Source organism: Mus caroli, chromosome 12, assembly GCF_900094665.2.
Source record: "Mus caroli chromosome 12, CAROLI_EIJ_v1.1, whole genome shotgun sequence".
NCBI lineage: Eukaryota > Metazoa > Chordata > Mammalia > Rodentia > Muridae > Mus > Mus caroli.
Window position 1 is genome coordinate 23305736 of NC_034581.1, and position 21292 is coordinate 23327027.

Sequence of the window (21292 nt, forward strand, 5' to 3'; positions counted from 1 at the left end):
CTCTCTCTCTCTCTCTCTCTCTCTCACACACACACACACACACACACACACACACAGTTTTCTCCAATGGAGTCTCACTGAGAGCACAAACACTTAGAGGTGAGTTTATGCTAGCAGGGGAATGCCAACACAAAACAAACTCAGTGATATTTGGGGGAAAGTGTGTGTGTGTGTGTGTGTGTGTGTGTGTGTGTGTTTGTGTATGGTATGTATGTGTGCTTCTCCTGCTTTTTCTTTGTTTTTGTTTTTTAAATTCCTTTTAAATTTTTTACCTGTTTATTTTCTAAAGAAAGAGAAAGAAGGCATGGAGTTGGAAGGGTAGGGAATATGAGACCGGTCTGTGAGGACATGAGGGAGGAGACATTGTGATCAGAATATATTTTTAAGTGTTTTTAATTATAAATAAGAAAATAAAAATGAACTCCGGACTAGTAAAAGCCCTAACATGCCACTACTCAACATCCCAAAGACAGATGGGGAAATTTGAGGGTGGCCATGTCTCTTCCTATGAAAGATGCTGCTTCTTTAGTCACTCTCTGGGGAGGTAGAAGATTTGCATATTTAATATCTAAACATACACACACACACACACACACACACACACACACACACACACACGAGAAATTCAAGGCAGTAGAACAAGGAAAGCATGAAAAATAATATCCAGGGCATTAAGTCTAACAGCAAAAATCTGAAAATCAACCATAAATATATCTATCAAGTACAGAATGGATTAGTAAAATGCTGGATGTTTATAACCTAGCATGACTAGTAGTGAGCACACACCTTGGTGGTGATAAGTTTGCAAAGTGTAATGCTGGGCGAAATCTCCAAGAACATGGGCACCTATGCTCTTCTGCAAAGTGTGCAGAAGGACCCAGGGTGCTACACCGAGACAATTCCTGCCCACCTGCAGCCTGATGCCTGGATTTCATAGAAGAAATTGCTTTTCTTATGTAGCTTGTGGCTCCAACCAGGGCTCAGGCAGAGATATAAATTCATGTGGCACGGCACAGACTTCAGAATCGCTTGCCCTCTCCTTCAAAGTGGTTTATGTCCTGGCTCCTTCTTCCTTCAGGATTTCTCCCTGGGAGCTCTTAAATCCTCAGGCAAATAGACCAGAAGCCAGCTCCTTCCAGTCCCAATTGCTTTGTCATGTGACTCGGGCTTGCTTCAGAGGATTTAGACACACCACAGGTAGCATATGGAGATGGAGAAATCTGCATTTTCACAGGGTGAGGCTTTGTGCAATATTTAGGTAGGCATGTTGAATTGCTGCTCTTGTTGCACAGCGGGGCTTATGCTTGTTACAAGAATGGCTTGGGTAGGGACAGGGAGGGTAGGACCCAGCCTAGCCTGTTCCAGAGCAGAGCAAGGTTGCTGCCAAGGTCACCAACTACAAGGCAGTCTAGGTACCATCTCCCTATCCACACTGCATTCACAACATACACACCGAAGGGCTCTCTGTTTTGTTTACTATAATCAATCAGCAAAGAGAATGTGCATCTTATTGTAAGCCCAAATGTCACTTTATCACACACAGTGGTGTGAAGATAATGTAGGACCCTACATTTTGACCCCTACCTTCAGCTCTGCAGCTGGATTAGGACTGTAAAATGAAAGAAATATCCAATGAGAGAAAGGTGTGGAATTATGCCTAAGTACTGAATTCTCTACAGCGGCTTATAAAGCAGAAAATGGGTGCTATGTGTTGGAGGTGGGTAGAGAGATGATTTGGAGGAACTGGGGACAGTAGGGACAGTGGACAACAGTCACCCTCCAAAACACCCAGGGGCTGTCTAGGGTGGAACACTAAAGTCAAGAAGGCACTGAGTCCCTCTAGAGTTACTGGAGGAACAGTTTTGCTTCCTTCAGGGCAGACCATTATTAGTGTGTGAGATTTTTCACACACTTTCTTAGGCATTATGAGATAGGGAAGTGGGAAGAGGACTTTTAATATTTAAGGGTTATTTTTTAAAGCAAATTGTTTATTTAACATGAAATGCCATGTGACTTTCCTAACATAACAGCCTTATGTATATCACCATTATTGGGAGATTCTTTTGAGAATTATGTTGGCTCTACAATTAGAAATTAGCTTTCTCTAAATAAAAAGTACTACACATTTGTGAAAATACTTTTATATATGTATGTGTTTAGGATAAAAACTTTTCTAAGAATATTTTGTTTTGATGGGATACTAAATCCCATGAGTGCATATAATAGGGCCTAAGTGTACCCAGGAAACTCCCATCAGAATAGACAGGTATTTTCTAGAAAACCTAGAACCATGACAATATTTAGGGGTGATCTCCCCATGGTCCCTGCTTGAGGATTAAGTTGGTCTGGAGGTCTGTGCAGGGTTTAGGTGCAGTGGCCACATCTCTCCAGGCTTTATTTGTTGTGACTTCCCTTCATGACCTCAGAGGGGAGAGAGTATCTTGTGACGTCTAGAGTCTAAAGTGTGGATGAAGGTGCTATATGGCCCTCTTACACACACATGCCCCTGCAAGCAGTCTCCATGGTGATCTTCCTGAAGTGTAGCTTGGGAATGAGCTGTCTTGAGCAGAATATTCCCTCCCCAACCAACCCCCTCCCTACCTCCCTACGATCCACTCTCACCCTTCCCACCCTCTCTCCCTACACCCATGCTTCAATGTTGTATTGTTCTTCCTTCTGAACTGAGGCCTTCCCTACAGGAGAGAGCCTCATAGAGACACAGGAAATAAACAAAAGTTACAAGACTCCAGTAAAGAAAATAAAAGTTACAAGTCTCGGGAAGAACCTGAAACATACAGGATGCACAGTTTGCCCCATACACACAGGGTTATGGGGACAATTGTGTGGACAGAATGCTTTCTTGCTAGCTGAGCTAATTTGATGGCCACATATGCCATGCTGCCTGCAAATTGTAGAGGAAACCCCAGAGCTGCAGACACAGTAAGAATTTTTTATCTATCTATCTATCTATCTATCTATCTATCTATCTATCTATCTATCTATCTATCTATCTATTTATGTATTTATTTATTTTGGCTATACTTCTTCCAAGACACCCCTGCTCTGTAAGTACTTTGGTTTGTTTACAACTTCCCAGGTAAAAAAACAGAATATCGATGTAGAAGTACACTGCTCTTGGAGTCACTTGAGCCAAAGTTTGCTTTTGAACTAAAGTTAAGTTAAATTTTTATCAAGTCCTCTTAGTGCTATCTGAGAATGTGTAGCTTGTTCTTATGCATAAAAGGCACAGATATATGTGGATAGAGTCAAACTCACAACCCAGATTAGGTTATTCAGAGTCCTTGTATGTGGTCTGTGAACCTGGGTACTGCAGGCCTTGGCCAGTGCAAGGAGTTTACAGGCTAGTCTGTGCCAGCCATTCACCAGGCTGAGTTCTCACTAACTGTGTTTAGCTGATCAAGTGCCTCAGGCTCTCTCTTTTCACTTGCCTTAGATTTTCTTGCATATGAAGTGAGGTTGTGATCACAGGCTATAATCATGTGCAGGCCTCATGTTTGTGGCAAGAAAGACTGACAAACAAGTTCCCCTGTCCTAAATTTAGAGAGAGAGATTCCACTTGATCAGGGTTAGGGTATAGTTTCCTAAACCCTGGGTTCGCCTGCTCACTTCCAAGTGAACATACAATTGTGTCTGTGGCCTCCCTCCCCCATCCCTGACTATCCTGCCATGCGCCTATACTGCTTTTGTTCTTCCACTCTAAGACAACCACTTTCTGCATCTCCCTGCATGCCTCCTCTCTCTCGGATCCTGAAGTCCCTTCCTGCTTGTTCCTATTGCCTCTCCATCCAGCTTCTGTTGGGAGAAGAAAGAGGCAGCATCGTGGGCTGCCATGAGCTCAGTGAGGCATCTGTCTTGCTCCACCACAGATGGCTTGGCACCTGTTTCTGCAGAACTTCCTTTCCCAGAACAGCTGGCCTTTGCCATCTTTCTCAGCCCACAGCCATCCAACTGTTCATCCGCACTGGTGACCAGCCTGAGGCATGCTGCCTTGGAGATGAAGGTGCTCTCTGTTCAGTGCTTTGTGATCTAAGTTAGTTGTACTTGCCCTGGATTCTGGATTTCAAGGCAGCACTGCCATCCTGCCTGCACCTGGGGCAGGTGAGTGTGTGTGTGTGTGTGTGTGTGTGTGTGTGTGTGTGTGTGCATGTGTATACTTAGACTCTGTGCAATCCCTGTATCCACAGCCCTAACATTCAAGGTGTCACTAACCACCAGTGTCCAGATCAGACCAGCATCCTGATTCTCTAACAGGTTCTGAACTCAGTGATTCCCACAATACACTCACTGTTTCTCATCAGTGACCTTGAAATGTGAATGAAACTCTTTAATATTTGAGTCCCAGATTCCCCTGACATTTTCTGCCACCAGGGATTTCATTTCTCCCTGTGGGCCAGCTCTGGTTCTAACCAGCTCTGTGTCAGCCAGCTCTCCCCGTTTGTAACAAAACACTGGAGACAACTGACTTAAGAAGACAAATGGTTTGTTTTGGTGCCCTTTGTGGGTTTTAGTCCATTGGCCGATTGGCTGGCTGTCTCTCAATACAGGCTGCCTTGGACCTGTGGAGATGTGGCTTACAGCGATCTGAGTACATCCTAGATGAAGCTGTGTGCTCCACATCTGGAATGTGAAAGACAAAGGAAGAGGAAGTTCTGGGCTCCCAGTATGCTCTCCAAGGACACAACTCCAAAACTAATTACCTTCCTCAAGGCCCTAGCACCATCCCCTGCCTGTTTTCCCTTGGGCTAAGAACCAAGTGTTCACATAGAGGTCTTTGGGAAACTATTATCCAAATCTTAGCAGTCCATTAGTTCAATACGGACAGTTGAAAATGTGGCCTGGGCCAGTGAATATCCTGACAGGCTCTTGTGGAATTTAGCTCTTGTTCTAGGTAGAAGCTGATGAGCTCTTTCTTGAGAGTCCTCTAACCCCCTTGCTCTGATCTTAAAGGGCTTTGGAAATTCAGAGACCTTAGAATCAAATGCTGTAGCTTCCAAGTTCATCTGGTTGAATGGATACTTTTAGCTATGAAGCAACTATACAGATGAAATCTCAGTCATTTCGATAACCCATATCAGCATGGCTAGCCTTACTTCCAGAGGAAATATTCTCCCATATGGTATGACTTCAGAGGCACGGCCATGGCTACGTATGCCTCCTTTCCTCATCTCCTTCCCCAAACACAACTATTTCAGGTTTTCAGTTCCTAGTTAAACACAAATTCTTTCCTCAGGAGTTATAGCCATGGAACTATAACCTATCATAGAAAATCCCCCAGAAAATCAGAGCGCTGATGGTGGGATCTGCATCTCCAGGATGACCTTTTCCAAGTTTTGGGTCTTACTCACATCCTTCCAGTTTGCCTGAATTTGATGATGCTACGGTCGAAGTGGGTAACAAGGAAAAACTATTATTGAAAGAAACAGAAAATGATAATAAAAGATTGTAGAGCCAAGTGGGACAGTGATGCTAATGAGGGTCCTCTCTAGGCAGCAGTTTTATTTCTCAGCATCAACTACCTCATCAGGGGAATGAAGGCATTCAGGTTCCCAGTTTAAGACTTGCACAATTAGCCGGGCGTGGTGGCGCATGCCTTTAATCCCAGCACTCGGGAGGCAGAGGCAGGCGGATTTCTGAGTTCGAGGCCAGCCTGGTCTACAAAGTGAGTTCCAGGACAGCCAGGGCTACACAGAGAAACCCTGTCTCGAAAAACCAAAAAAAAAAAAAAAAAAGACTTGCACAATTATTTCTATTCTATAGAAGAAGCAGAACTAGAAGGGCTTGGGGCAGTTTCCTTTGCCATCTGTATGGGTCACAGTTTACATAATCTCAAATCCCAGTACTGTCTGTCTACTTGCTTCAAACCTGCATGCAGACACATACCTGCAATCAGGCTTTGTATGGGTAGGTTGAGGCAGAAGGACTGTGAGTTCATGGCCAGCCTCAGCTACATAATCAGATCTAATAAGCAATAAAGCAAACAAAGAGACAGTTCATAGCCATGGAAGCCAAGTTTCCTGGAACAAGCCTTGCCTATGGGTATTAAAAGAGGAGAGGTGGCTGGGTTCAGTCTGTTCCTGCCTATATTCTTAAAAGGGAATGTCATCTTCTCCACACCGGTAGTTCTGGGAAATTAATCTGACTTCAATGAAAGAGCTAGCAGGAGACCAACACTCAGAACACAGGTACATTAAATGCTCATCAGAGCACAACTTATAGCGTGGTGGCATTAGCCACATTTATGCTGTGTGTGACTTTTTTTTCTCCAAATGCCTCATTTCAATGCTGACAGATTGGTTGACATCACAGTGTCTGTGGTATGCAGTGACAAAATGGTGTGACTTCTGTTACTACTGTTACTCAGACTATTTCATGGACGCATTTGATTGACAAAGAGTACTTGTGCAAAAAGGTGTTCTCTGCCAAGAATGGGATCTCATGTGGTGTATTATTAGATCAATGGTATTTAAAGACATTTTCCCTCCATGAACTCTCACAAGTGAGACAGCAGGCCGAGAAAAAGGGGCAAGCATGTATCCCAGCCAAGTGCTTCATCACCAAACTCTAATTTCCATATTTTAGCAAGGAATAAGATATGCAATCCCAAATTTTATACATCTGGGTGAGAAAGAATAAAGTTCTTTGTGTTTTCAAATAGTGCATTTCTTTTGTTTAAATGTTTAAATACCAAAACACACATGGTGGCCTATAGCAAAATGTATAAGACGGCCACAGAAAACCTCCTCTATTCCCTTATTGTCCTTCGTGGTTCCTAGTTGCTTGAAGTCCTTGTAGGGAGACAGCAGCAAGAGGAAGCAATGTGATCACCAGCAGGATATTTGCTTTCTGTTAGAAGAGTCCAGAAAAAGGTTTCATGTGCTGGATGGCTTTTTTCCAATTAGAAGACCAGGCTGTGCCTTTTGGCCTGAGCTGATTCACAGCAGGGGTTTTCTGGCTTCTGCTGGTGGGATACTTGCAGTGGGAAAGGAGTGTGCCTCTTAACTTCTTGACCTCCCTAGAATATTGTCCTGAATGTAAAAGCTAGTGTCCTTCAGGCCAGTGACTTCTGCATGTGTACCACACACCATCCTCTTTCAAAGCAAGGATGAAGGTGTTCACTGGACTCAACTGAAAATGAAAAGCACAGCAACAACCTGCTTCAACATCTAAGACACCCCAAAGACAACTGTTTAGAATAGTGTGCATGTACACTCCAGGGCACATAGGATATGAACCAGGTAGATATCATGTGTGCTATTTATAGAAGATCAAGGATATTATAATTAACCTGGTTTTGGACAACAGCTTCAGGTATCACAAAACATCTGGGGCCAAAGACAATGGATCGAAGTGCAGGCTGCCAGCATGTGTGATGGGTGGAGAGACTCTTCCTCCATCATGACTTTTCATTCCAATCACAGAAATAGCTGTCACTCTCCTGCTACCAAAGGAGGCAACTTCATAGGAGGACAAACTTCTGTTCTAGCAGGTGGCTAAGTGAAAGAAACGTGGAGGTAGGGTGCTGAAAGGCAGGGGCAAAGGCCTGGGCTGAGCAGCAGGGGCAAAGGGCCACCCATGCCATCCTGACTTAAAGTCTCAGATCTACCAGTTCTCTTCCCCCTCTTAGCCTTGATGTGGTCTGGCTTGGTCTTCTCACTGGAACAGACAAAGGTTTTCTTTTATTTCATCGTTACAGGCTGTTATACCAGAAGCATCGGATGCCAGACTGTTTAAAAGTATAACGCTGAGAAGTTCACTAGGGGTAAGGACACTGGTACCATGTGGGTTCTCTACATTGGGGACCTGCTGGTAGCTGGCTGGAGTCTGCTAGGATTTCCCCTCCAGTGTCTCGTTTTTCCTTTTCCTAGTTAGCCTGACAATCTCTGCTCTTCCTCTGAGACGTCTAATATATTTTCCCAGCATTCCCAACTTCATCATTTTGACTCTAATATATTTTTGTACCCAATGTCTGCCACTCACTGTACACCACCTAGTGCCAGTCATGGAGTAACCCTTAATCTCAGCATTCATGAGAGCTGTGTTCTTTTTTTTTTTAGCTAAAGGAACTGACAGCCTGCTTTATCTAGTATGGCTTATGTTCCCAGTGGATCATTGCCAGAGTCAAGACTCAAGCCCATGGATTCACAACTCCAGTATAGTACTTGCCATTTCCAGCCTTCTGTAGGACTTTCAGAAGCTCATATGTCTGTATCCCCAAATCTTAGCAGCCTGTCATACACACACACACACACACACACACACACACACAGAGAGAGAGAGAGAGAATTTATAAATGCACAAGGCTTATACTTTCTTAGTTTGAATATCTTGATGAAACCACAGACATAATTGAAGTCCAAGGTGTAGAAACATTTCTCTGGAAGAATGGGTTTTGTTTTGCTTTGCTTTGCTTTGTTTTGCTTTGTTTTGTTTTGTTTTTTGTTTTGTTTTGTTTTGCTTTGCTTTGCTTTGCTTTGTTTTGCTTTGTTTTGTTTTGTTTTTTGTTTTGTTTTGTTTTGTTTTGCTTTGCTTTGCTTTGCTTTGCTTTGCTTTGTTTTGTTTTGTTTTGTTTTGTTTTGTTTTGTTTTGTTTTGTTTTGCTTTGTGTTGTTTTGTGTTCCTGGCCACTCCATTAAGGTTAATGTTCATACCCTGTGGGATACAGGGAAAAGTGAGGGATAAGGTTTTGTGAGTAGAATATGCTTAAAACATTGCTCTGGTAGTTTATAAATGCTGACTCCTTTTCTTTGCAATATTCTTTTTCATACTGGTTACTGGCAAACTTACCTGGACTCGGGATAATTCCTTCATTGTATTAGTCTTCTTGAGAAAGCATAAGCAGATATCTGTGTACTTTTCTCCTTTGTCCAGAGATAGACACATTTGTGTATTAACTATTACTAGTTTATAGTGTTTACCAATATATGTAGTAGATATTTGCCAATGACCTTTTAGTTTCCAGCTTGTGAGAACCAAAACCAATTAATGCATATCATACAGCCACATGGCCACAGAATATAAGAGCTAAATTTTATCATGATGTCTTTGATAAAAATGTATAATTATTAATATTTTAAATTCTCAGTTCTATAGGTTAATAGTGTATAAAAATGAAATCATGCACAAAGAACATCTACATTATACAGAAATGTAGTCACAGGTCTCAAGAAAAGCATTTGAGCAATCTCTTGAGTTACAAGCTGTAGTAATGACAAAATACTTGACAAATGGCTTTGGAATGAAGGGGTTTCCTTGGCTCCTGGTTCATTGGTAGAGTCCACTGTGTTTGGGACGACATGCAGTCAAAACGCTTGTAGCTGTGACTATAGGAGGAGTGGGAAGCAGCTGGTCATGTGATATATGCAATCAGGAAATGGAAAGAGACACATGCTAATGTTCCATTGGCTTCTTCCTTTGTACTCCATATGGAAACTCAGCCTGTGAGATGGTGCTCCCCACAGTCAGGCTAGATTTTAGTACCTCCTTTAAAACTCCTAGGTGGTTTCAAAACCATTCAGGCTGACAGTGAAGATTAACCCGTGCACAAGCTAAGGGCTACTTCAAGCCAAAAATAATTCCTGCTTTAGGTAACAGCTGACAATAGAGAAAATGTAGATTATTAAATCAGACATATTCTCAAATATGAATGGAAGTTTGACATTACAGATGGTAATGTGTGCCAAAGATAATAAAATATGAGCTGGAGTTGGAAATGAAGATTTTTTTTATCAATCATCTGCTTATCTACCATCAGTCCATTATCAACTATTATTTATATCTATATAATAACTACAAATAATCTATTCTGTTATATAACATTTATGCATCTATCTATCTATCTCTCTATCTATCTATATCCATCTGTTCATCTATATGTCTATAATGTCTGTCTGTCTATATTGGATCTGCTACCATGAGTCAGATAACATCCCAATATTTAAAAATGTCCTTGGCAAGATGGTTGTCATTATTATTGATACTGCCATGAAACAACTAAAAACCCATTTTCTTCCAAGTGACTGTTATATGATGTCATGACAGATCAAACAAGAACAAAATTCCAACAAACTATAGGACAGGAGAATGAATCTTAGTGTAGCAAAGGGTGAAATGAATGCCCGGTGATAAGGCTTTGTGTTCTACATTGTGAGGAAGTGTTGAGAAAACTATCATTTGTCAAGTTTAGCTGTAGTTTTAAAGAATACTGTACATGGAAATAAGGAAAGTGCTAAAATGTTTTCTTTTTAGCATATAGTATGAATCTCAGTTAGCTTTAGAATTAAGCCAAAATTATCTGACACACGTGTGCATATGAGAAAATGTGACAGTCTATTTTAAAGGTAGATATTAAAATAATTATAAAAGTGTAAACATGCCAATTTTGTACTACTTTTTATATTTAAAAAATGCTTGCTTTTCTCTGCCATTAATGACTGCTGAGGGATGAAGAATAAACCCTCCTCAGACCTGAGCCTCCTAAGTAGTTATCCAATACTAAGTGGCCAGCCACAAAAAAAAAAATAGGTATATTCAAGCTATACAAAAGGATCTCAATAGATTATATTTATATATTTATATGTATATAAACACATGCCAATAATAATTAAAGAAAAGGAGACCCAAAGGAAATTCAAAGTTGGGTGGGCAAGGGAGGGTAGATAGAGGAGAGGTGGGGGGGGGGGATTTGATCACAATACTATGTGTGCAGTTCTCAGATAACTGATAAATCAGTTTCCAAACTGATTTCATGTTTAGCATGTGAGTGTGGTGGGAAGCTGAGTGAGGAAGACATTCTGATGTCAGTCTTTGTCTCCCACATGTGTCTGAACAGATGATGAGTACACACACACACACACACACACACACACACACACACACACACCATTCGTCATAACTACTCTAATCTGTGTCATAAGAACATTTTCAATTGCCTAGAAATTACTAAGTGAAGAGTAATTCCAGTCATTGGGAAGAGCTTTTACTGAATTCTGAATTTTCTGTTTTTCTTTTATGGCCTCTGGCTTGTAGGGAAGACTGGCTGTGGAGGGAAGCTAGGAGATTACCTGGCATTAGTTTGACCCTCATGAACCTGTATCTGGGTTATGCTAAAAGCTTCAACATCCCTTCTAGGGTCCATGAAACAGAATTAAGCAAGCTGTCAGGTTGAAGGTCTGAGGGCTATAGGAAGTGACTGCAAAGCTAAAAGGTCCATAAATGTGGGTTCTGTGATATATAAATCTAAGAGTTACAGAGAAGAGTTGAATTTGTGGTATGTGTGTGTGTGTGTGTGTGTGTGTTGTATACACCTGAGTATGGCTTGTGTGTTTTATGTATAATGTGTGTATAGTGTGTGTGTGTAGTGTGCAAATGCATGTGCTCACAAGGAAGCAGGAGGACAACATAGAGCATGCTCCTGTACCACCCTCCACCTTTTGATACAGGGTCACACATTGAGCCTGGAATTTACCACTGGGTTTACTAGCAGTCAGTTACTCATACTAGTCCTCGAATTTGCCCTTCTCCACAGTGTGGGGGTTAAAGACATAGGTGTTTGTGCCTGTCATTTCATGTGGGTTCCGGGTGGCTGAGCTTATGTCTTCATACCTGAGCATGTCTTCTTATTTGTGCAGCAAGCACTCTTCCCCGGAGCCACCTCTCCAGGCCCAGAGTTAAATTGTGATGAATAAGGAAATGCTGGTGAATCTGGGTACATAAAGTTAAGACTGAACCCCATCTCTGAGATAAAGACGGCATCGTGGAGAGGGGCTGAACATTATTCCCTTGGTGATTGTTTCTGGTCCTGCCTCTTAGTAATTGCAGCCCGCAAGCACCCAGTGTAAGAACTTACTGCAATCTGCTGGAAATGGTTCATTCGCAGCCTCTGGGTAAGAAAAAGATAAAATTGACTTTGAAGTGGCAAATCTTGTTATAAATTGAATTCTTCTGATCAAGCAGCTTTTGGTCATTTAGAATTCACTTTGAAAAGTATCCGATTGCGAGTTCCATAAAATGCAGAAGCCTGAGTATCACTGTGACCTCAGGGGAAAAATTGTGCACTGAATAAAATTGCAGATTTAGCAATTTTTCCCATTGTTCCTCAATCACAGACATACTGTGTAGACAGGCAGCGGGTGCCAGAAAACCCCAATCTCCTGGCTGTTCCTCAATCAGGTGACCATTTGGAAAAACATTCATTTTCCAGAAGGGTCCTTGAGGCTCATTGTAGTCCGAGACACGTGCCCAGTGGACATCCACTCGGTGTGTTCATGAAACCAGGTGTGGTAGAAGAGAGGAGATTAAAATTTACACATAATCTTGGGTACTTGAGAAACATCCTTTCAGACAGGAGGGATCCAGGGAATATGATCTGAGTTTTTGTTGGTCTACTGAAGCTCATCAAACCTGCAGAATTTATAGGTATTGACCAAGTTAGCAATCAATAATAAGTGCAAAGTTTAAAAGCCCTGCATAAAAGACACATTGTGCTAATTAATACTGTAGCCTGTCATCTGATTCTATCTATAATCTATATCTATCAATCCTTCATCTATCTTCTATAATCTTTTATCTGTTTCTCTATCATCTATAATTTATATCTAGCTACTATGTATCAATAATCTATTTTTGTCATGTATGTATATATCTGTATAAACTATTTATTCCATACCATCTGTCTACTTTATATCTCAGTCTGTCTGTTTGTCTGCCTGCCTGCCTGTCTGTACCTGTCTGTTTATCTATCTACTGTAATGTTTGCTATAAACAAGTCATGGGGAGACCTGGAGGCTAAGCAAGGTTGTTTGGCTGGGTAGAGAATGACTGATGAAGGCTGAGCACATCTCAGCAGCCTGGAGAAGACCCTCCTCCTCAGATGTTTGCAGCAAGCTTCTGAGTTTATCAGATCAGCTAAGTGTGCTGCTCATTCACAGTGACAGAGGTGAGAGCGCAGTGACCCCCTCCCTCCCCCATAGCCTTAAATTCTTAGTGCAGGACTCACTCCACCACGTCTTGCTTCTGAGACTGATCAAAGAAAGTCACAAGGTGAACACAAAGAGAGGAGAAATGACTCTGCTTTCCCAAGAGGACCTCCTAGACACACATCAAAGGGCTCAGACACAAGGTGGATGAGAAGGCCAGTCATGACATCTAGAAGATTCTTATGTGTGAAAAATCATACGTGGTCATCACGGAACAGCCCTGTCAATGACCACACTTTCCCAAAGCAAGCACTTTCTGACTCATAAGAAATCACACTACAACTCAGTTTTAAAACTACATAGTAGTCAGCCATGTGCCAGTACAAGTGAGTAGTAAACAGGTACAGATGAAGGGGATTTTCATGGGAAGGAAAATAAAATCCAAATAGATAATAATAGATAAACTTTTCAAACAAATGATCTTTTCTTTCTTTTTGTTTTATTTCCCCATGTCTTGGAGGAGCAAGGTGGGCAGAAAGCATCACCTGATAGTCCAGAGTGGAAGCCATTCAGACACAGAGGGAAGGCAGGTGATTAGGCAGCCGAGATGTAGGTGGTGTGGACCATAATTGACATTCAACTGTCAGGAAGGGCTCAAGGGTTTGAAATGAGGAGGCAGACACACATGAGACAGGTGAGACACATGAGAGACGGCAGACAGAGACACCTGAGTTAGCAGACAGGCCTGTAGAAGACAGCGGATACATTTGAGACAGCAGGCAAATATGTGAGGTGGCAGACAGACAGCACTGTGACACATCCTTACTTCTATTTACTGGACAAGTAAAGCATGCCAGACAACAGATATGTTGCCCTCTAAACCCTTTTAAAACAGTGTGGAGTAGATATTCTGGTTGCTTCTTGAACATACTGCAGTAGAAACTCATTTTATGGAGAAACTAGGATCCTGCCACAGGGTTAAAAGTCCATCATGGATCCCAAATGTCATATTGGAATCCAGTGTCAGAGTCTACACTCAGGAGCAGGGTTGACCACTGTGAGGGGCATGGTCCAAGAGCAGCGTAAGATCAATGTGATCTACAGATCTGAGTGTGAACATGGGGCTAGTTTCAGCAACACATTCTAGTGATACAAATCTGTTTTCTATGATGTACACACATGCATTAGTCACAAATACAAAACATTAAGAAGGAATATTATGCAAGTAGGAGAAAAATCAGTGGCCAGGTGTCAATAATATTGAATTTCGAAGGCCAAGTTTGCTATTGAAATTTATATTCAACCTTTAAAAAGAAGGAAAAAAAAAAAACAATTCTACCATTCTATAACCTATAAGTACAAAATGGCCTAGGTTGTAGAATTTCCAATATCCCTTTGGCCCTCAGTTCATAACAGTGGAGAAGCATGGCAAGTGTGTGGACATGAAGTTACCTTTAAAGTTACATTCAACCGTGTTTTTTCATTTTCCTTTTGCTTTGATTGTTAGAGTCAGATGACGCCAACACAAAATGAGATACGTGATGAAAATAACAAAAATCCATGAAAGCAGAAAGCAGCCCTGAGACAATAACAATGGCAACAACAACAAATACAACAGCAGCAGCAGCAGCAGCAGTAGCAACTGCAAAACAACAATAAACTAAGAATATTAGAGTTACAGATAAGTATGTGGCTTCAGGGTTGAAGAGTTCCACAGTTACTAATGTTTTCTGGGCAGCTCAGAACTGTCTGTCACTCTAGATCCAGAGCTTCTGACACTTTCTTCTGGCCTTTGTGAACACTGTATATACTCCCATGTTAGTCCCCAAACAGACTCATATATATACATAATGAAAATTAATAAAATATGTCTCTTAGAAAAGGAAGTTTGATTTTTCTTGAGTATAAGTGGGAATCTGTGTGTTTAACTCTTTTGAAGTTAACTGGGCTTCTTATATATTTATATAATTGGTTATTTTTACCAAATTTTGAAAATATTGGCCACTGTTTCTTTATCTTTTGTATGGGGGCAGGCATTCAAGACAGGGATTCTTTGTATAACAGCCCTGGCTGTCTTGAAACTTGTACTGTAGAACAGGCTGGCCAAGAACTCATAGAGATCTGCATGTCTCTGCCTCCCCAGTGCTAGGATTAAAGGCATTCACTACTATGTCCAGCTTATTTTTTTTTTATCTTATCTTTATAATTTTACTTTCTTTTTAAAAATGTTATTAGTGTATAATCATTTTACTTCATTGTTCTTCATTTATGTTTCTATGTTGATGTTTAAATTATGTAGTTTTATTTAACCTGTATTCAGGTTCCCTGTTCTTTGGTCACCTCCGGTCTGTTACAGAGGGCAGTGGGGGCCAAGTTAAACATCTATAAAGATCATCCTCTCTGCTGGAATTTGAGCCATCGATGCTTCCACAGAGCGATGAATCATCCTGCCATCCTGCCTGAACCACCCTCACGTTTACATACTGAGAGCATTCACCTGGCTATGCCATTCCAGAGACAATGTAAGGGAGCTTTGTAACATTGGAAGAGTATAATTTTAGCACCATGTGCTCACTTCTACATATAAAGTAGCAAGTGATTCTTTGGTTTCCGACGGTAGATGCTCAGCAAAGAAAGTTGGTTCCTGGTTTTCTAAAATTTGCCACGAGGAAAAGGAAGAAAGACAAACAGGATCAGAGAAGCTTGTCCGTGAGATGCCTGCGAAGACTTGTCCGTCATTGGTGTCTGGAGAAGGAGCTAGAGAAAGGACCCAAGGAGCTGAAGGGGTTAGCAGCCCCATAGGAGGAACAACAATATGAATTAACCAGTACCCCCAGAGCTCCCAGGCTCTAAATCATCAATCAAAGAGTGCACATGGTGGGACTCATGGCTCCAGCTGCATATGTAGCTGAGGTTATCCTAGTCGGTCATCAATGTGAGGTGAAGCCCTTGGTCCTGAGAAGGTTCTAAGCCCCAGTGTAGGGGAATGCCTGGGCCAGGAAGCAGGTGTGGGTGGTTTGGTGAGCAAGGTGAGGGGATAGGGTTTTTTCAGAGGGGAAACCAGGAAAGGGGACAACATTTGAAATGTAAATAAAGAAAAAAATCTAATTAAAAAAAAAAAAAAGAGGACTGACTCAAACTTCCACCTGTGTTCAGCTAAAAGGAAAGATCATTAGGAATCCATCAGGCTGTATTTTCTTTCCCTTGGCCCCCAGGCTTCAATCACAACCTTAATTGAATATTTTGTCAAGTTGAACGATTCAATTTGTGTGAACAGAATCTTACATTCAAAGCAAATCACAAGCCCTTTCTTTCAATTATTCCTTTGAGTGCCTGGTGAAACGGTTTGTTATTTGTCTCTGGATCAGGGATCCCTCCCTCTTCTACAGTGCAACATCCTTTTGTGGTTTGATTCTTCCCTTTGGATGAACTACACATTGGCCAGTGATAATTTGTATATTAAGGAGATAGGTCAGTATAAATTCATATTTAAGAGAGATTACTATATGTATTTATTTTAATACTCATATAAGAGTTGGTTGGTTTAATATATTGTGCGTGGAGTTTGAGACATTGAAACCACAACAGTGCAGCTGACAAGCATGCCCCTATTTGAGGTTCACCTACTGATTGAAAGACCAACCACCAGATAAACTGAATTGAGTTGAACTAACAAAAGTCAATGAAGAGCTGTGAAAGGTTTGTTTGGAAGGAGAGCAGGACTGTCAATTCATGCTCTTGCCTCTTCACTCGCGTGTCATTTCACGTCCAGTTTCCCTCAGTGATATGTATGCCTTTTAATCCATGGGTAACTTTGAAAGAATCAGAATCGAGAATGGAAATTGTCTTAGATTCGCTCGCTTTGAATTTCCTTATTCTAGGTTAGAAGGTCCAAAGGAGTGGGGTAGGTGGCTAGAGATGCCAGGACCAGATGTTGGGAACAGAATGATCTCTGGGATTTCTCCACCCCTAGACTCTTACACTTTTGAGTCTAGGACCTAGAGGAACACAATGTATCTCTACTGCTCATTTCTCATGGTACCCCCACCCCCTTTGCAGTTAGCCATCCAGGCCATGAAATCTTTCAGGTGTGCTAGAAACTCCTGCAACCCAGAAGCATCCCCTTTCTTCTCTTCTGGTCACTCCAAGTCCATGGGCTCCATCACCCTCTTCTGGCCTCTTTGTGAAAAGGGGGGCAATACTTCTTGATCTATGCATGAACGTGCACATACAAAAATATAAAGTAAATCTAGAAGAATGGGAAACTATGGTTAGGATGTATGGTGTAAGAAAATCATCTATTTTCAGCAAAATAATAATTTATCCTTTTGAGCCTCCGTTTGTTTTTGTCTGTGAACCAAACATTGTCCTGGAAACTGACATATTACTGTTATTTGTGAATGAGACTGGGTGGTGATCTGTACTATGATCAGTGATGTCACCTGCTGTCCTGGATGGATGCTAACTCTCATGTGAGCTCTTTTGTAGACGACAAAGCTATTTTGTCATTGAAATCTCACTTTTGCTTCTCAATCCTCCCTGTTGCCGTTCATTATATCTTTTTTCTTATTTATGTTTCTGTTGGGACTCAAGCACTTTATTTTGTCTCTTCTGTGCTTCTTTATTACTTTCCAGGCCAAATTATCCCAAGTTAAGGCTAGAAATGGCAAATCATTAATCTTAGTATTACTTTAATATCTACTGAACATTTTGCATGGCTGAAACACCAAATGCTTCTGTAAGAAGAGCATTGTATAGCATATTTGTTACCCAGAAAACATTTATGGAGTATTCGCCTGCCACTTTCTGTACAACAGGTTGACAGAACCATTAACATAAAAGGATCCTGAGGAGTTGTTTTAGGGAAACTAATGGAGGTATTAAAAATAAAATCATCCTGTGTTGGCTCAATATTTTGTAGTTAACTATTAAACCTATTAATGAGTCTTGGTCTGAAAGGGGGTCGGGTTCAAGGTCATGAAGGCTTATGACCTTGACCACTCACCTCCAGTATCAGCACTGCTGCCAGTAATGAAGGCAGAGAAAGGTGTCTCATTGAACCTGTCTGGAAATAGAGGTGAGATTGTGCTCCACATCTCCTCCCCGCTGCAATTTCCTCCTCTCCCAGGGAGGACCTGATGCTTCCTGGGTGGTTTACTCAGGATGTTTTGTGAACACTAAATCGCTCTTTGCCTGGAAGAATCAAACCCTCCTGTGTAGAGCAAAGCCTTGTAATTGCCCAAAAAAGGCAAACTAAGAAAGAGAGTCCCCTTTTAACATCTCCAAACACCTTCTTGCATTTCCCTTCACTGTCTGTTTCTGGTTTGTGTTGATCTTTGGTTACAGGTCAATGAGGTATTGGCTTTATGCTTCTACTAAGGCCCCAGGTCAACCTTTAGGACCCCATCCAGCCATCTGCAGGATGTAAGGAGAGAATCAGTATAGGCAGCTCATCTTCACTTTAGAGCAAGAAATAAACAGGAAACAGAGAGGCTTCATTGGAAACAAATGTCATTCATCGGCTGAGCATTTCCCACAATTCATCTGCACACTCTATTCATCTGTTTGTATTACTTCCATTTTTTTTTGTTACATGACTGCTCACAGCTTTTTATGATGGGCATATGTGCATATTTCAAATGTGCTAACGCACACTTAAATACCCCTATGTGTTATGTTGTGCTATGTGTTCAATGTTTCATTAAAATAACACCAACAAAAGACTAGCTATGAAAAACTATCCCCAAATTTCAAAACCCATTCTGTGAACTAGTGCCTTCTTTTCAGATAGGTGACAGAGATGTCCAGCCTATACTACCACCTACTTGTAGCATCTTCAGCCAAAAGCTGAATGTACCTCATGAGGCTGATTCACGGATACTGAAGATGAAGGGCGACTTTCAGGGCAGACAAGAGCACCCAAGAGGAGGCTTTGTTTCAGAAAGCCTTTCTGGAATAAGGCTAGGTCAAATTCTTCCCCTGTGCAGATCTACTGGGCCTCCTCAGAAAGCAGTGACAGGCACATTGTCAGGCTGACCTTGCCCTTCTTTTGTCTTTGAGTCCCTGTCACTCAGCTGAGACTCCATTCCCCATTGCTGAGATGAGGTCTCTGCAGCCTGAGAGGCCTTTGTCTGCTTTTGTTTAGAGCAGGCAGGGAAGAAATCAACCTCCTCACTTGTACAGTGCGAGAGAGCAATAATGAAGGAGTGTTGTTATAAAGAATAACTCCAACCGGACTGTCAATGCATGGAGAAATGCTTATTAACTAAATGATAATAAATGTTGCTTAGAAACTGGCAATTTTTTTTCTTAGCTGCTAGGACAATAGAGTCATTTGTTTTCCTTCTCTTGGTTTTGCAAGAGTCGTTGCTAGCCTGGAAATTCTTCGCTCTTCTTTTTGTCCATTTACTTTCATAGTCCCTTGAAATGTGGCTTTTAATGGCAGGCCTGATCGTACACCAAAGGAAGACCTGTGAGAACAAGCATGCAGAGCTTTGTGGAGACCTGGAGGCTGCAGGAGGACAGAGGACCACAGGATCCATCTCTGTGAGCTGCCTAGGCCACAGGTCTGACCTTGCTTATTAGAGCGTAAGAACTGCTCAGTAAGGCATCAGTCACATAGTAGACCTAGCCCCATTTTGCAGGCTTTGTTTTTACAGTGTGAGAACACCCCTCCACACCAATATAGATCCAGCCCAAACCGAGGCAGAGAGACTGCATCACAGCTGGGAGGCAGTGTCCTGTGTGGAATGTTTGGGGGTATAGACCCATCTAGGCTAAGGTTTTCTTTAGCCCAATAATTCTTTTGCTATTTCACCTTCATGTGATCTTGGCTTCATACCCATTGTTTGTATTTCCCTTGATTTTCAGTCTTCAGGAGTCCTCCCATACACCTTGGTACCTGAGTGCTCCAGCCTGGACTGCAGAATGGCTGGTCCTCTTGTTCATGTTTGCTCCCTGATTCTTTCCCATCATTCCATTTATTGCTTCTTTCGTCTTTTTTTCTTCCCATCTCCTCCCATTCCAACTGTCCACCTTCCCCAAGCCTGTTTGCTCTGCTCTGGGGCACTAACTGTTTCCAAACGTTTTCAGTTACCTTCCTATTTGATGCAAACCTAGAAAACATCAACCTCCAGGAGCTGCACATGGGCATCCAGGTCTACAGAAACCTGGAAGGAAGTCAGCACTACAGGTTCACTGGCCTCCAGAGGTGTTAAGGCTCTGGGGTGTTCTTGGAAAACATCCTCTCTCTTTGTGCTTCTCCATGTCTTCTGTGGACATCATTGTCTCCAGGGATTTGTGTGCACATCTGAGTTCTGGGGAACAACTTGGCATTTTAATCTGTTTTCCTGAAACATTTTAAGATCTGGACATCATACTTTCCAAGGAAATCAAGAGACTGAGGGTTCTTGGTGACGCAACTATGACTTGACTCTTGGAGGATGGAAAGAAGGGGTACAGCACAGTATGTTAAGGAGCTTTTGGAGGCATTAAAGTTATTAGAGCTGTGAAATAGAGCTACATCCTCTTGTGTTCTTCTGTGAAATAACTAGGCACAATCAGCAGTATGATTTGAAGGCCTTGACCTGGGTTTGAACAGGAAGAGGGGATCTGAACTTCTTTGAGCTTAAAGTTTCACATTTGGAGATAGGGCACTACTACACAGCCTGCAATGCCCTTGTTCAGCTGTGTCCGTTGGTTGTCTACCCACCACCGGCGCCCACGGAGGTCCGGCTCACCTTTCTTCAATCCTTCCTTCTTTATGTTCTGATAGGATCATACGTTTTTAGGAATGTTTGTGTTTCGGGATTTTTGTTCATCTCATGCTGGGTTTCTATTTATTTGGCCTGATCTGAAGGTGTCTACATTTTTGAGAATTCTCTTATTTTATCTTTACCCAGTTCTTCCCTTAAGCAAACCTTTTTTCATGGAGGAAAAAATTACTCAGTAGCTAGTGTGACTACTCACAAAAAATAAAGTCTTCCCATGGGGACTAAGGTCAGCAGGGAGAGCTATCCACTGTCCCTCATGCATCACACTTCCACACCAGAGGTGGAGAGCCACCCAGGGACAGTTTTTCTCTTTTCTTGGTGCATCAGAAGTTTGTTAAGATGGTAGATGAGGCTTTGCTGGCAGTTCAGCCTGTATGGAGTGGTCTTCTGTGAGGACCCTATAACCGCTGCTTAGAAGGGAGTCTGGAAGAAGGGACTGTGGCCAGCACTGTCAAGATTGGCCAACGTAACTCAGGTGCTTGGAATTCTCCACATGGAGTATTCCAGAAATTTCTACTTTATATGTCATAAAGTACAGATATTCTCTCTCTCTCTCTCTCTCTCTCTCTCTCTCTCTCTCTCTCTC